Below are 13,069 nucleotides of genomic sequence, written 5' to 3' on the forward strand. Positions count from 1 at the left end.
CCATTGATTTTGGTGAAGTAATCTTCTCTTTATGCTGCTTTAACAGAGAGGTTTTGGCCTGGGATCATCTCTAAAAATTTATCCTTTTCCAAGTTAAAAGAACAAAAAAATATTTGGGAGGGCAAGGAGTTTAAAAGTAAACAAAAAAAGGAGAAAAGAAGAGGACATTTGGGGTAAGAGAAAGTGGGAAAAAGATGAAAGAACATGGAGACTTTTAAAAAGACTTCCAGTTGGATTAAAATGATGATAAATGGAGGTGCAGCACAGGGGTCAGGCTCCTCTCGATAACAGGATCTGAGTGCTCTCAAACAGTTGGTGTCTGTCAGTTATGTGGGAGCCCCTTTGGTCTCTTGTGACTAGAGTTTTTCATCGTGCGTTTCTGACAGGATAAAGCAGAGCAGCTAAACAGGATAATTCCCACATTCTGCTGGGTGAGTCATTTCCCTCATGCTTTTGAAAAACCTTGCAGGCAAAGGGGAGCCATGCTGACAAAGCAGAGGAAGTGCACTTTTTTGGATTTCACAGGGCGCCTGGTTCAAACATGTGTCGCCGTGACAGAGAACACCTGCAGCATAGTTTAGCGGCAGTCTGGCAAACACGGCCAACTGGCTCAGCTGGGGCTCTGCACAACACATGGGCTAGAGGGCTTTATTCTTTATTTTTATGTTATTTATTTAAACCTTCTGGGCAGTAGAATTAAACCTTCAGCCAGTGCACTTTTTTCTCTCATTATACAGCAAGATGCAATGACTGAATTCATGAAGCTGCCCAATGCAGAAACAATCTCTACAGTGAAGAGCTCCATGGTGTGAAGGAGAATATGTATAGCTTAATGCTGTTTGGCAAGGCTGAGCTCAACTGGAGCATCACAGTGTTAATAGTGTTCCTTAATGCCAATTTAGCATTATGGATGTAAAAGGGCTACCATTGAGAGCAATCTGAGTGGCTGGTGAGGTTGCTGAACCTGGTGATTAGCAGACTAATTACCCCTTGTGGCTCACAACTCATTAATCAACTATTAAAATAATCATTTCCAAGAACAGTCTCAGATGTATCAGGAGAAAAAGTCTGTAGTATCCTGGTTTTGGCAAGGATAGAGTTAATCTTCTTCTTAGCAGCTGGTATAGCGCTGTGTTTTGGATTTAGGATGAGAATAATATTGATAACACACTGATGTTTTTAGCTGTTGCCAAGCAGTCAAGGACTTTTCAGCTTCTCATACTGGCCTGCCAACAAGAAGGCGATGGATGTCCAAGAAGCTGGGAGGGGACACAGCCAGGGCAGCTGACCCAAACTGTCCAAAGGGATATTCCATACCATATGTTATCATGCTCAGTATATAACTGGGGGGCGGGCCAGGAAGCGAGGTAGCTTGGGGTCTTGTGGAGCATCAACTTTGAGTGGTGAGAAATTGTGCAGTTTGGCACTTGTTGTTGTTGCTGTTGTTGTTGTTATTATTATTATTATTTTCCTTTTCTGTCCTATTAAACCGTATTTATCTCAACCCATGAGTTTTACTTTCATTTTCAGTTCTCTCCCTCATCCCACTGGGAAGTGGGGAGTGAGCAAACGACTGTGTGGTAGTTTTAGCTGCTGGCCAGGTTAAAACGTGACATGTAGCCACTTTTGGGCCAATCTGAATTCCACCATTCTAGCAGCCAGGAATGGTATCTCTGAACTGTTAAGTGCCTTAGCCCCTGCCCAGGACCCAGAGCTCTTCAAAGCCTCTGAGTGAAAAACACCTTTGGCCAGTGACCTCTCACAGACTCCTCTTTCTTCCCTGCCATTCAAGGCAGAAGTTTGCAGCCCTCCTATCAGTGTCAAACATCCACCCAGCCCCTGGGCTGATGGACTGACAGCAGTTGCAGCTGAGCACTGAGCAGATCAGAGCGTAAATGCACCCAGTCCAAATTGAACCACACTAACCTCTTCATGCCAACCTGTGCAGCTTAACCCTATGCCAAATGAGGGAGAAAACAGAAGGCAAAATAAGGTTTCACTCAAACCATAGCTCAGCTGCACTCACACCACCTTCCCAGAGCTACAGCACCATGATGGGAGTTCATCTGAGTGGGCTCTAGGGAAGAGTTGCTGGGTGAAAGCACCTGCCAGTGACACACACCACCAAAACACACCAGTGGACCCCAGCTGCTGGCAAACAGCATATGGCAGGAGGTCCATCCTTATGTTCCTTGCTTGTTTTAACAACTTTTACTCAGCCCATTACTTGTGCTTCCAGCTCTGCACACAGTGGCCAGCCTAGCAGTCCAGGTGATCTCTTCTTCACCATTTGTTCCTAACACCCACTCCTTTGTCTAGTCTTTATACCTGACTCTTCTATTGCTTTAGAGAAGATCTGTGTAAAAAGGCAGGTCAGCTAAAACACTGTCCTCTTTTGACTCCTGCTTTAAAATCCTCCCTGCTGGAATGCCTGCAAAATGTCTGATAACAGCCAGACCATGTGCAAGACGACATTTTTATCTTTTAAGCTAATGAAGAATGTTTCATTGTTTAACCTGCCTTGTGTCTGGCCAGAGGCTTCTGCTTAGTCTCGCTGATCCGTATGCACAGCTAATCAGGACTTCAGTGAAAGAGCTATCTTTATTACTTGTGTCCAACACTTAGCATGACAAAGTCCTGAGCACATGCTGAGGCTGCAGTACAGAGCAGTAGGATAATTCACATATTTTCAGATCAGCTGGTCTTAATGAAAATCCCAGGATGTTTAGGGAATTGGCTGGAGATGTCTCTGAGCACCAAGACCCCCAAAAGGAAGCGTAAGGCTTCAGAAAACTGCAAAAGGGCAAGAAGAATGCCTGTATCTTAAAAAGAAAAAGGGGGGTGGGGGGTGGGGAGGAAAGCAGGAGTCAAGAAATAATAGAGCTAAAATCCAATTCCTAGAAAAATGTTGGAACAAATAAACAAATTAAATATCTAGAAGAAGACAAAAGATGAGTAATAGCCAACATGGATTTGTCACAAAGACACCATGTCAAACCAGTCTAACTTCCTTCTATGACGGGGAATAACTTTAGGGGAAAACCAGAAAATGTCATATATCTTGACTTTGGTAAGGTTTTTGACACTGACATGATACTTTGAAAAAGAAGCTAAGGAAATGTGGGACAGACAAAAGTACTCTAAGGCTCAGGCAGTGCAGACTTAGTTGGAAAATCATTCACTGTCAAAATTAAGCCTAGTGAGGTTCCATAGGGAAGATTTAATGTTCTCACTGGGGCCTAGATGATAGATTAGGGAGGACACCCACCAAATCTACGAATGATGCTGAGTTCAGACAGCAACAATCAACTGTACAAGTACAGAACAAGGTTGGGTAGCAGTTCTGTAAGAAAGGATCACAAGCTGAACATGACTTGACAGCACCATAGCATCTCTGTATGAAAATAAAAAAAGAAAAAAGGGCACATATCATCCTGTACAAACAAGAGCGTTATCTGCATATCATATGAAATAATGTTTCCAGACTATTATTAAGGCCTCCACTGGAGCAATACCTATTTAAAAGAGATACAGACCAACTGGGAGACAAAAGGAGATTGACAGGAAAAGACAGCATAAAGACTGCAAAAATTCGTGTTGCGTAGTGTGGTAAAGGTAACATGGAGGGGACCTGTGCTAAGTCCTGAAATGCAGAAAGAACAGCTTCAGAGAGGAAGGGATGAGTTTGCTTTCCCACTGATGGTGGGCAGGATGAGTTGTAATAGTCTGAAATTACCACAAACATTAGGTTAATCATTAAAAACTATAACGGGAGTATACTATCTAGACTTCATAAGGAAGCTATCGAATCACTATCACTGAAGGTTTTTATAAGAATGTTAGACAAAATATCTTCAAAGAACAGCATAGGTTTAGGTGAAAATGCCTTAGGGCAGGGAGCTGTACTACATATTCCTACTGGAAAAAAAGTACCAAACTGGATCAACTTCACTCCAAAGGTCAAAAGCACAAGAGTTCCTGTGCTTCCTAATCTGTACTGTAGCCAGGGAGGACTTTGTTCTTGCATGGTACACTTTTCACAGGTACTCTTCTGCCTGCAAAGTACAAAATGAAGGCAAACATTACTGTACTACATTAAGAATTTACACCCTGTTTGTATAGGTGTAAGCAGAGAACAAATCCTTGTATTTGCAGTCAGTGTTGCATTAGACAGCAAGACATGGTCAGAGTTGTTTCTGGGTTAGAATGACAAAAGCACAATCCAATTGCCTTTTGGTTACCGCATTTTAGCCCTTATTTCTCCTGAGAGAGGGACATGCATACATCTGCACACCAAATTACAACCCTTTTCCCACACTCTTGCTAACACAGAATCTTATTACATTCCTCTGGTGTAGCAGTTATAAGGTGCTATTGAAAGGAACAGGACAGAATCTCAACCTGTGATGTATGAGAGTAGTTCTGAGTGTAACTTACATATCAGTACACTTGCTTCATGCCTAGAGTCATATCATTGCAAGATGTGATCTTCTCAGATCTTATAACTAGGACTAAGCTCAGTTAACACTTGACTAGGAGACTTTAAAAGAAAATCTAAGGGCTGGGGGAAGTGTTTGGCAAAGCTTTGAACCAGCTCCTCAGCATGGTGCTTGAGGTCACTCTAGAACAAAATGGGCCATGTTTCATACAAAACACAGCCTAGGGGGTTCTGCAGAAAAAAGAGAAAAGAGAGAGAGAAGAGAAGAGAAGAGAAGAGAAGAGAAGAGAAGAGAAGAGAAGAGAAGAGAAGAGAAGAGAAGAGAAGGAGAAGGAGGAGGAGGAGGAGGAGAGGGAAAAGGGGAAGAGGAAAAAGGAAAGGGAAAGAGGAAGGGGAAGAAAGGCAAGGTAGAAAAGAAAAGCAGTTTTTACAAAATGAAAGAAGTTTCTATGAGAAAACATTGAGCCTGGGCTATACTACACACAAATGTAAAAGGCCATATTTTTCATTTGGAAAAACAAAATTAGATATTCCAATATTTTCCAGTATTTTTTTCCTGCAGAATTTCTATTCTCTTAAAAAATAATAGTTAACATGTCAGCATTTTGTCCTAAGCAGGAATAAAAAAGTCCTGAAAAGTTTTCCACAGGACAGAAATCCCAAATGTTGCTCATTTCTATTTTCATCTTTTTTTCTTTTTGTCAATTACATACATCTGTGATTTCACAGACAAGGGGGACTGTAGAGATGACTTACTTTGCGACAGCTGTCAAGAAGTTCCCAGCTGTCCACCCTCTCTGTCTCCTGGGGACTCCTGCTCTGACTGCAGGTACTGTTGACCTGCTTGTGAACTAGCTCCTGGTAGTGACTTGGGTTTTCCTTAATAGTTTGAGCTATTATTTACAGCAGTTCTCAAGCTCTTTCACAAACACGCAAACCAGTGTTGGGGGGCTGGAATGCCTAAGACAAGGTAAGGGTAGACCCGCTGCAGAGCAGAGTCTGACTTCAAGTTTACAGCTGTAAGGTCCCTATCCCAAAACCTTGCCAATGAACATTGCTTACTTCCACTTCAGCAGTCCAAGCCCATCTTGCCTAAGGTGCAAACTTCGTTTCCCTGGACAATTTCCAGCTGGAGTCTGGTGTCAGCATGCTACTTGTAATTTGAAATGGATGCAGTTTCCATGGAGGCTCCTGGCTTCTGAAGGTTGACTTCAGAGATAGATGACCAGCAGGTGGGGGAAGTATATACAACACTGCAGTCCTACAGGCTGCTATGGTTTCTAGGGAAATTTAGGATCCTTTCAGCCAAAAAACGTAGCAAGGTTTTTTACTGGTCCTCTTTTGACTTGTTCATATAAGCCCATGTGTGTCAAGTCTCTGTACAGAGACCAGGACTGCCTGCACTTTGTATACTGTAAAGCCTATTATGCCTTCTGACCAACACTGATACTGTTTTTTCTGAGCAATTACAGAGATTGAAAGCTGGGGGAGAAGAGGGGGAGAAAGTCATAAACAATTTCAGGCATTAAGCTTCTCTATCCACTTCTCAGTTGGCTATAGAGGAGGGGAAGATACAATCAGTTTAACAATGGGACTATCAGTTTAACTCATAGGGAATGCCTAGATTTTATCAAGTAGCCATCATAGACCAAAGGGCCCCTTCCTTGCCCCAGACTACCTTCATCTGCAGCTTTCCAGAGGTGACAAATATGGCTTGTGCTATACCCCCACCTCCCTCACACTGGCTATGTGTAAGGGAGGCACCAGCTTACTGCTGAACCTATCAGTGAAGAAGGACATCATATTGCTGCAGCGATGTGAATCTCTCCAAACGGGTACCTCGAAATATGTCCTATACATCATTAGCTATGGCATCCTTTCTATTTCTAGAAATATAGAGGGATTTTTTTTACTTTCATAGACCAGTTTTTCTTAGAAAGATCCCCATCCAAGCATTCCCAGGAACCATGTGTTTTTGAAACTTAAGTATTAGAAAAAAGAGCTTTGATTTTCCTATAAGTAAGTTTCAGAAAGAGAATGTGCAGTGCAGAGTTCCCGAAGAAAGCATGCCGAGGGAAGGTGCTATGTAATGGGGCCTGACCTCCCGCAAGTCCCACTAAAGCTCCGGGGCTGGAGCCACATTCCATTCAACTGAGGGAGAGAAACACTTAATGTCCTTTTGTTTAGAGATCACTAAAACAATAGCTGTCAGTGCCCAAAGGCTATGAAGGCAGGGAAATCCGAGGGTTCAACAGGGGCCTGAAAAAAAGGGATTCATGCCAAAGAAAAGCAGGCAATCAAAGTACAGCCAAAACACAAGGGCTCTGCCAGGTGAACTGTGGTACATCTCATTTCTGGTTTGTGCACCCTGCAGTGGTGGCACAAGGCTCTTATCTTCATGCCACATGCCCGTGTCTCGCTCATTCCTGTTCACGCTCTGCTCTATTGGCTTAACAACCAATGGCAGACTGTTTTGCACTCAGGAGCTGGTGTGAATGAGCATGGGCACATCTGTTCTCCTATGGTGCTCTAAGGCACTGATATCTTCAAGGGATGCAGCCGTTTGTTCTGTGAATGTGTCTTCAGAAGCATAGGGCATTCAACTGAGATTCAGGATCATAGAATCATAGAATCATTTAGGTTGGAAAAGACCCTTAAGATCATTGAGTCCAATTGTTAACCTAACACTACCAAGTCCACCACTAAACCAAGTCACTAAGCACCACATCAACCATGTCTTTTAAATACCTCCAGGGATGGTGACTCAACCACTTCCCTGGGCAGCCTGTTCGAATGCTTGACAACCCTTTCAGTGAAGAAATGTTTCCCAATATCCAATCTAAACCTCCCCTGGTGCAACTTGAGGCCATTTTCTCTTGTCCTGTTGCTTGTTACTTGGGAGAAGAGACTGACACCCAACTCGCTACAACCTCCTTTCAGGTAGTTGTAGAGAGCAATAAGGTCTCCCCTGAGCCCCTTTTCTCCCGATTAAACAATCCCAGTTCCCTCAGCTGCTTCTAAGATTTGGCTTTAGACCCTTCACCAACTATGTTTCTCTTCTTTGGACACACTCCAGCACCTCAATATCTTTCTTGTAGTGAGGGGCCCAAACCCAAACATTCGAGGTGTAGTCTCAAAGGTGCCAAGTACAAAGGGATGATCATTTCCCCGACGGGCTGAAATCTCCAACATCTAAAAGGTTAAATTTGAGATTCCAGTTTGGATCTGTCATTAAATGCAGTCTTTGCAACACTTCCACAAACAAACCTGACAACTAAGAGTGCAGAAAAATGAAAGTATCTAACTACTTTTCAACAGTGAAATATTTTGAAGAGGACAGCTATGCAATGAGATCACCTTGTGCTGTGGTGAGGATGACAATACTAACAACATAGTTAGGTGTCCTGCAAAAACTAGATATTTCTAGGAGCTAGACTAGGCTGACTGTCTGCTCATCCAGTGAAAGCCTTGCTGCACCTTCTCTTGAGAAACCAGAGTGCTGATAAAACATTACAGCAAGAGTGCAATACACATCATCACAAAACAAATAGGAACCAAATAAGCATTTGCTGTGGGTACGTGGTCATCGGCACTAGAAGGCTTCCCAGAAACACAATGTTTTCAGCAGCCCCTTCATGGATGAGAGAGAGGCTGTCCATCTGGTAGGGATCAGCATTTTATTATTGTTGTACTGATTAGTTGGGATCCAGCTCAAGGAAGAGATGCCCCAGAGTGGTCTGCTCTGTTTGATTTAACCAGCACAGCACAAAGCCTGGTGAGTACTTTTTGGATCTGCTCATAGAGGCAGAGGCTTGCAGGAAGGTCAAGATGAACCAATAATAAGTCAACTTGGGATAGACATGTGAGCCAGGAGCACAAGAAGAGGACATATCTTCCTCTAGTGACACAGTGAAAGTAGTCAAGCTGCAACCAGCTCAGCAGAGTGAGGCAGGAATCATTATCAGAACCTTGAAAGGTTTTCATAGAGCTGGAAACTTGTAATGCTCCTGTATTCACAATAATTACTGTAGTGCTGTGTCAGCACAGGAGTTTGGAGAGAAAGGCACAGCACTCTAAAAGTGCAACTGGAAGAAGGACAAGGACTGAGGACAGGCTGAACAGTTTAGCTAAGAGGAGAGGGGCTTGCTCCAGAAGTGAATGTTCTGGCCATGGATGAAGGTGAGACCATCAGCCTCACCACAAGCATCAGCATCCCTGTCTGCTCATCCCAGCCTCTCAGCTAAAGGCACAGCTGGAGGGGAGAGGAGATCTTAGAAGGGAAAAGCAGTGTTCATAATAGGCAAGGCAGAAAACCAACCAAAATCCCTTCCATGAGCTTTTCTTCAGCGGAGGGGGAAACCTGGCATACCTCTATGTGTTGGGTCAACCCACCACACTCTATTGACAAAAAGATGGAAAGGTAAGAGAAGAAAAGCCATGCTGGGCTTGAGCATAACAAAGCCTAGTGTTGGGGCTCAGAGGAGGACTCATCTCTTTCAAAGGGGATCTCAAGTTTTCCAAGAGTTAAGTTTCATCAAATCCCATTTTCACTTTGACAGAAGTTATATATCAAATCAGAATATTTTATCTAAGCCTTGCAGATAATTTCTTCATCAACATGCTTTATTAAAAAGTGATTTGAAAAAATCCTGACCTTTTATAGGTCACTTCTCTTTTCCTAGCCAATCAGATCTCATTGTTCCCTGAGGTCCTAATCAATTACTAGCCCATTTATTTCACTTGATATGAAGACTGTGCCCAATTAATTCAGAGATGCATTAAAGTGAAAGGTTTTACAATTGAAATGAATGCTTCTTACTTTCTGTCATGTCCTGCTCTGGGAAATTAAGTTTAAATAAATGCTAACAGAATTGTCAATAATGCATTGCATAAAGGTCAGGGTGGTCAGGCTGTAATACAAGGGATGGATGCTTTTATTTCTTTATTATTAGAATATGTTTTCTTCTTTTATCTGGTAAAAGAAGAGAAGTGTACAGCTACCACATCTGTGGTATAGTTGAAGCTTCATTGCAATAAATTGTGATTTGATACCTTCTCAGCCATGACTATTTCCTGTCTCCAGTCTTCTGTCATAATTAATGTGAAGTTAAATAGGCTCTCCATTTGACATACATCAGGTAGACTGAACTTTGTATTGGTTAAACAGCTCATTAGAAAGATTGGTCTAAGTAGAGCCGGTATCTCTGATTCTACAGCAAAAGTCTTCACCCATTTGAAAATACAGTAATTTTTCAGGGAGGTAAGGTAGACAGACAGACAGACAAAGTTTTTAAAATTGTAAATAATGTGCCAGCTGCACCCACATTCCCACTCATAAATTTCTTTCCTTCAGCTCAGTTTAGTGGAATAAGTTTTGCCTCCTATCCTTTTGCTGAGAAGTAGCACTGCCAGGTTTTCCTGGGTATCTTCTCTATGCGGATGGAGTATGTGGAAACCCTTGTCCACTCTACCTTTGTAAGAGCCTTGGGTGCAGACAGACACTCCATATACTTCCTAGCAGGCTTATCAGTAATCATCTGCTGCAGGCACAAGAGACTTACCCTCCCTGCAGTGCTGGCAGACAGGGAAAAAAATCGTTGTTTTACAGAGAAGATGCTTAAATAGAGGAGAGTTAAGGCTAGGATCTGCAAAAGGACCTTGGCATCCCTGGTGACGCAGCAGCACTCTGCCTAAGAGCCAGGCAGCTGGCTAATGAAGCAGAACACACAACACATAACGTACTCTTGTTAGTGCTTAACGAAGGACCTTTTACATTATGGGGAAGACCTGAGCATATCTATGACTGCTGAATACCTCCAATACTCATGTCTCTGCAAACCTTGTGCTAGACATGCCCAGTTGTGTGCCAGTCATGAAAGAATTCAACATCTCCTTAGTATCATTCCAAGGCTTCAATGTCATGGACACCCTCTCTATGGGCTGCCTCGGGACTTCAGAAAGTAGCATTGTGCCAACACACCATTTTTCTCTGCTTGTTCTGCTGGAGAGTGTTACAATAGAAATGAGCAGTAGGCAGCTGCCCTGAGCACTGTGTAGCTGCTGAACTTGGTATACATCATGAGCACCCAGTCCTTCCGCCTCTCCCAGGGCAGCCATTGAGCTTTACCACACAATACAGGCTAATTCTACACCAGTCTGTTGCACATTGACTAAATGTGTCTGGAGGGATGGGTTTGGCAGTTGATTTGAGTTTAAGCAGCAATAATTTAGAAGTGCTTTACTGAGTGGAACTGTACTTAATACCTCTGCTAGAACAAGTAAGAGAAAGTACAGTTACAAGTGTGGAAAAGGAAGGGAAAAGCTGGTGGCAGATGGAATACGTGCCTTCCACCTCAACTGCCAACAGTTGAAAAATTGTTTGTTTTAAACCTGGGCGTTTGCACAAGTAAAATGGCTTTGCTGATGCAGGAAAAAGCATCTTGTTCTTCCTTTGATGACTCAGTTGGGAATTGCTGCAGGAAACATGCCATGTGGGGGAAAAGGCCTAAAATTCAGGTCCCCAGTGTTACCCATTTGTCTTCTACAATGTGGCTGCAATTATGGCATTTTCATTGTTTCAACAATCTGTACAGAATGAGTCAGGGTCCCCTCTGGTTTCAAAAAGTTCCTGGTCAACAAATATATTGCTTAAATATCTGGGTAGGAGGCTAGGAAACACAAACTCTAACTTAATGGGGAAAAGTCTGCTGCTCTCTTCAGTTTCCTGCACTTTGGTGACAGCATTCACAACATAAAGTCATCCTCAGAATGAGATACAAGTTTCTGAAGTTAGAGATGTTGTCTGTTTATGAACTGGAAGCAGTTTAAAAGCAAGAAAGTTATTCAGTTTGCAACCAGTTTATTATGTGGCTGCTATTTCTCAAGGAAGATGTATAGAATGCTCAGGCCTTCCTCAGATTTTTTAGTCTCAGCACTCTTCTTTTTTCTGTAGCTCTTTTGTTTGTGAAAGAAAAACAACAACCAAACAACTGTGAAAACATAACTCAAATGTTATCAATTCATTTCCTGCTGGAGTTTGCAGAGTGCCTGAAACATCAACTATGAGATGCATAATCTGCTCTTTTCATCTCAAAGCAAGCCAGTTCAGATTTGAACTGTGGTACCTTTAATTCCACCACTGTTAGCTCCTTCACAGTCCTCAGCATGTAAGAATGGTGAAGGAGTATAACACTACGAAGATCCAAAATACAGTTAGGTCCTTAACCACGTGAGGCAGCACAGGAGATGCATGATTGGCTTTAGTGAGGAAGAGCACAACTCTTAAAAGTTTGAAAAATTCTGCTCCAAGATACTGAGCATCCTCAGTTCCCACTGAGCCCCAGGTAATTAGGTAATGGAGCTTATTTTCAATCTTTATCCTGTGCTCTTCTTAAAGCTTTAAGCCAAAATACATCATCACTCATTCTGAGCTGCTTCCCATCCTGTGAAGCTGAACCAGCACTTACTACTAAACCTGTCTCTGGTTTCAAATTCATTGCTTGATATCACACCCCAGGAATGGAGCCAGTAGGTTTTTAGGGATTTATTTGCATGTCCAGATTAGTACAGATTCATTTGCCACAACCATCTGTATTTTTAAAAAAGTGTAGTTATTTCTTTAACTACCTTCATTTAATTTTATTTTTTAAACATCAAACAAAGTAACTGGAACTTTGTGGAAATATGGATTCAATCAATGATCATTGGCTGTTTTTTCCTGCCTCAGTTATGAAAGGAGATGAGGTGTTTAAATTACTAGATTTCACATGTGGAAGGAATAACTCTGAAGGAAATAGCATAGGATTCTTTCCAAGCTTGAATTACAAATTATCCCAAGACCCAGGAGAGGAGCAGAGCAGAGCAGAAAACAAGATTTCAGGAGATTCTTTGTCAAGTTAGTTTCTCAATCAGCCTTGAAAGGCACCTTGAGGACCCAATTTCTTCCTTATGTTGCATTCCTCCACTGGTGTAGAAGCTTAAGGACTTCAGTTGGTACCTTTTTCAATAGCTGCTTATATGATGTGCTGAAGTATTTATCTTGCAGTAATGCATGTTAATGTCAATTTTGCAAGAAAAATGAACTAACAGATGAACTACTTCCCCCAAAGAGCTTACTTGTTAGCATGAATCTTGCAGGTACATACTATTCATACATTACTAACCTACAAGCTCAGAAGGATTCTTTAAAAAAAAACCCTTGTGAGGTTTGATATGTGGATATTATTAAACTGTTCAAATATCTGATAGGTGGAAATTCACATCTTCCGTTAAGCCCTTTCAGTAAAGCAAGAACAGTTATCTCCATCCACTCTTACTCTTCCATGCCAAGTTTCTTTTCCTGAATAGATAGTTCTTTCAGGCAGGCCAGTAGGAGTAAATGACTTGACTATTCAGATTACTAGCCCAGGTACTATAATCAGCCATCTCCCAGGGGTGCTGCTCTTGCTCTGAATGCCCACAAATCTAGAGAGAAATCTCTGCCTAGAGGTTATCTTTCCTCTGGCATCAAGATAGGGGAAGATAATTTCCCTCTCTGGTGCAATGCAGTTCCCATGTCAATTAGTGCCAAGAGCATTCTGCAGAGAAACAGCAGTAAAAGGAAAATCAGCAGCCAAGCTCCTGTATCATGTT

Source organism: Grus americana, chromosome 6, assembly GCF_028858705.1.
Source record: "Grus americana isolate bGruAme1 chromosome 6, bGruAme1.mat, whole genome shotgun sequence".
Classification (NCBI taxonomy): domain Eukaryota; kingdom Metazoa; phylum Chordata; class Aves; order Gruiformes; family Gruidae; genus Grus; species Grus americana.